At 29.3% G+C, this 5,123-nt stretch overlaps 1 protein-coding gene across 2 annotated transcripts in view; it reads left to right on the top strand.

The window, feature by feature from the left end:
- The window catches only part of LOC117167933 (ral guanine nucleotide dissociation stimulator), a 114,357-nt gene that overhangs the window by 2,791 nt on the left and 106,443 nt on the right, over positions 1 to 5,123 (top strand). The window lies entirely within an intron of this gene.

Here is a 5,123-nt window from a genome sequence, read left to right on the forward strand (position 1 = left end):
GCGATTTCGCTGGAAGCGGGTGCAATTTTTCAGATTAGCACCCGCTCCCGGTGAAATCCTGCGGTTGTCCTTATGACAAATTTTTAATTATATATATATATACCTACATGCAGTTTACTTAAAAACATATTTCTCTCTAATTTTCTTGAAATATCTCCATATTTACTCTGTTTTCACAGGATGTCTATTCACCTGGAAAATATATTTCATTCAAAATATTAATATGATAAATATGCACTGAGTTTTGAGTAAATGGAGATAAAATAAAAATTTGTTTTAATTATTTAAATTCATATAATTCAGGAAAAAAATCAAGAAATTATTAATTATGTTTTTAATATTATTTTCGTATTTAATTATTCGATGATGATAGTACATTTAATAATATATTGTAATAGAATTCCTTAAATCTCTCTAAATTAAACATATATTAATTAAATTCCTAGAAACTTGTACCGTTTAGAAATGACTTATCCTCTATTAAAGTCACTTTCTCAAATGAAAAAAGTTGTTTAACTTTATGTATGAATGTTAGTATTTTCATCCATTGTTTCAATTAATTAAAAGTACTTGAATGGCTCCATACTGTGAATAGTTATACCCATCTAAAAATCTTTATATACCAGGAATTATCAGGGAATTTTTTTCCAGGATTTGGGTAGGCACCCTGATAAGAAAAAATAGTTTGAAATTTGTAAACAGTAGACTTTGCATATGGAATTGTATTGTTAAATAATGCAAAAATTAAAATATCGTGAAATGTGATTCAGTGCATTATTCGTGTTTGAGGAAACAAATTTAATGAAAATAATATTTTACTACTTTATTCTGAGCATATTACGTATACTACAATATACGAATCGAGCCATACCTGTTAATCAAATAACTCATATCAGACGCTAAAACCAACATTTACCACATTCCTGCAGTAGCAAATGCATAATTAAGTATCGTTGAAGTTAAAGTGCATCAAAATAAAGCCGGAAGTGTATATTTCACCATAGAAAAGAGAAAGTTTCATTTTATTAAATCTTACCATTCGATTTTATTGGTACATTTATCATATGAAAAAATAATTAGTATAGCAAAAAATGTTTGTAAAAATTCAAAATTTAAAAATGAACTTGTCGATTCCCATTTTATTTTATAAATAAAACACATCCGGGTTTTATTTACGAGGAGAGAATCGACCATGAATAATTTATCGTGATGAAGATATTCATTGATTCTACGGCTTTCAGATGATCCTGTACCGGCTTGTATTATTCGACCGATTTCTGATTCTTGTCCTTTTTTACCTGAAAGAATCTTTTGTTCAATACGAACTCATGTCGCGAAAACACGCAATTTTTTGCTCTGCCTGAGACTCATGGCTTGAAAGAAGTAGTTTCATGGCTAGCGAATGTGTTGTATCCACTCTATTCAACATAACCATCTACCTCCAATCGCGGTCATTTCGATCACGCAAAGAAAGTAGATTTGAACTTGAGTGCGACCACAACTTCTGCACGCGTTCTGAAGTAAAACTCTTATCAGTCTTGAAACAATTACATTAATTATTAATTTAAAAAATCTTAGTATGAAGCATTAGGCCTTGATTTCAAAAAGAAAAATATGAAAGAGTAATAATGCATGGAATAATGAAAACATAAGTGGGAAGGCATTGATTATACTCTATTTACCAGAGAATTGATCCATAAAATCCGTTAGCACATAAGTACATACTGCGTATCCGCATTTTCAAAACCGCTGCACAATACACAATAAAGATTTATTCATATCGGAAAAGAAGTAGCAAGTTTACAAATAATATTGTCATTGAAGAGGAAAATAAGAAGTTAAACGATATATTTCATAAGCCTATAAAGAATTTCTTAGAAGACTCTCAATTTTTTTTAATTTTGCAATTTTTTCATGTGGAAAGTTCAATGACTTTAGGTGAGGCTCTTCTGTGTTTGAGAGTTTCAAGATGCAAAAGGCACATCGGTTTGCAAGTAAAAGGGAAGCAATAAATGCGAACGGTCGTAAAGAATACATAGACTTGCCCCGCCCTTTTAGTTTCAACGATTCTAGAGCTGAGCAATTTGTTCTCGAAATACATCTTATTTTTTTACGGAATATGTACAATTGAAATCTTGGCAGCGATAACGTTGGATCAGCAACAATCTGTTTTTATTTAACGAAGTGTCTAGGCTCACTGAAAATATTTATTCTGCGCTCACCGAATTTCGGTAAACCTAGACATGGTCTTTCTGAAATCTTTGTTCATACTATGAGCAAAATATGTTGACATCATTTGACAGAAATCTGTTGTCATGCTTTGAACATAGTTTTAAATAAAATTATCTTTGTTGTTCCCACGTCATATCTGCCTCCCTAAATGTTTTTGTAAACTAGTATATCTCGTGATTTATATCGAGTGATCGATTCGAGAATACAACGAAGGGGAGAAAAGTGATCATATTTTCAAAACACCATGTCGGTCATGTCAATATTTTATTTATAAATGATTAAAAACCTCTTTAAATTGAAAATAAAAGTAACTCATTAAAAAAATGTAGTGTAAACTTTTTAGCCAAATATTTCTAATCTGAATTTAATTAATTTAAATTTACAAGCTTAAACTTTTTAAGATAATTCAAGCTAAATATGAATTTAGATAAAGATTTAAAAAATCCAAACAGTAGATTAAATATGATGCACTAATTTTTAGATGTTAAATAAAATTGTAAATTATTATAAAATTATTGCTTTATTAATCAAATTAATATCAAAACTAAATATTCACTTTTTATGTAATGTCGCCACATCCCGTGCAGAATTTGCCAAATTTTTGCCTTATTTCCGATTTGGGCCGGATCGGGAACACAATTTTGTGGTTGTTAAATTTGGCCCCGCCTGGATCCCGACTTAACAGCCAAACTTGTCAGTAGATGGCGCTCCATTAATTTTGGGGACTAAAGTGGGTTGACTCCAAATCGCAGAAGTTTCAACGTAAAGTGTCAAGCGTCAAAAATATTTCCATTATTTTTTGGAAAAGTGACAAAATAAGTGGGAAAAAATGCTAAAAGTGAGCACAAGACGAATACGTAGGTATAGTATACTTCAAAATATTCCTGAATCACGTGTTGAAGACAATAATAAGTAAATTTATTAAGAATGTTAAGATGAAACCTAACCTTGAAATGAGGTTATTTATTTATAAGAAAAGTAGAAAACGTAATATTTCATTTGTTGAATGTGAAAACGAATTAGATCAACAATGACGTCATAAACATATTTATTTTCACGTATTTTTAGGTGATTTGATACTTTCCACAATTACGTTCAATATAGAAATTGAAATCAACTTCAATTTAGAAATTAAAACCAAAAATATATTGCAAAATACTTAAATGGTTTATTATGCACAAATGCTGGCTGTTATGTTGCGTCGTTTGACTTTTTCCGTTTGCTCGAAAAAAAGTGTCTGACATACTCCAATTTTTTCATATCGCGATCTGTTAGATAACCTGATATTTACATTCTCAAATTTCAATTAAGGAGGTGATATATTCGATTTTAATATTATTTTACTTAAGAATCCCTTTTAATTAAGAATAAAAAAAAATTTATATGGGCCCGATCGGGGCCAGATATGATTATCTCTGGGCGCAGCGCTTGGGCCCCGATCGGGCATCGCGTTTCATTTCGAGTCTGGCCCCATCTAGATAGCCTGATTTGGGCCAAATTCTGCCCGATCTGCTTTCTACAGTTTTTGTAATATTTTTATAATATTCTATTACAGGATTAAGATGTTGTCGTGCTAAAAATCAGATATCTGAAAAAATAGTTTTCTATGATTTTAAGAATCAAAATATTATAACTCGTGCCATCTCAAATAAAAAACATAATTTTTTTGATAAAAAATGTTGAAATTAACAAAAAAAGCATTAATTCTAACCATATTTTTGCAATTGATTTTTTTGACCGTCGCTTCTTACAATAATTTAAAAAATTATTTCATTTTAAAAAATGACGGCTTATTTTGTCCGGAAAAACATTCTCTACATCTGTACAGTTTCCAATTTTAAAAATAACTGAATAATCTAAAAATATAATCATTTGTTTAAAACATGTTTTCTTACATAATATTGTTACAACAATTTCAATCATATAAAAATTTTCTAATAAAATTGGAAACAGTAAAGTTTTACAGAATGTTTTCCCGGAAAAAAATAAGCCGTCATTTATTCATGGTTAGAAAAAATGCAATGGCCGAAAATTCTACATATAATAGATTTTCATAAATATTTAAAAATATGATCAAAAACAGTACTTGATAAATTAACAAAAGATAAGTTTAAAAAAACCTAAATGTAAATGGCATATCATAGTTTTATATAATTTATTCACAGGCGGAAAACTTATATATAATGTGAAGTTTTATATAAATATTCACACTATATATAAACTGTATATAATATTTCCGCCTGGGTTGTTAATAAAAAATACTTTATTTTTGAAATCATTCGATCAGTTCAAACTCTGATTGCTCGATTTATTCATTCGATTTTTTGCGTTTTTCTGTCTTTACATTTTTTATTGATATTTTGAAAAATGATATTTAACGAGCGCATTGATCGGGTTTTCAGACAATACGGTATGAACAAAAGCAAAAGAAGACTAAAATATGCAACACTACTATTATCAGTAGTTTTGCAATTTTTTGCAACAAAAATTACATTTTTTTTTCTCAACAAATATTATTTTTAGATAAAAAAACAAAAATCCTCTTATGAATTTTAATTAGCATGCATGTTTGGAAATGTCCAAAAATATTTTAAGATACTTTAGGAAAGAAATGTACTTAAAAATTCGGGGAATTAATATTCCCTCCCGAGCATAATGCATTTCGACGTTTTTTAAATTAATGATTTTGTAAAATTGCTATTTTTAATCTCATGATATAATTTTTCAAAATGTACATTAAAATAGTAATGTCTAAAATAAGATTTCATTGAAGTCTTGCCTAGCTTTGAGAATGTAAAGGAATACGTGTCAAGCCTAACGAGGCGCGTCGTGGAATGCAGAGCGAAAGAAGTTCGCATACTCGAACTTTACGGTTGTCGGGAGAAGGAAAA

Source organism: Belonocnema kinseyi, chromosome 2 (assembly GCF_010883055.1).
Source record: "Belonocnema kinseyi isolate 2016_QV_RU_SX_M_011 chromosome 2, B_treatae_v1, whole genome shotgun sequence".
Lineage (NCBI taxonomy): Eukaryota > Metazoa > Arthropoda > Insecta > Hymenoptera > Cynipidae > Belonocnema > Belonocnema kinseyi.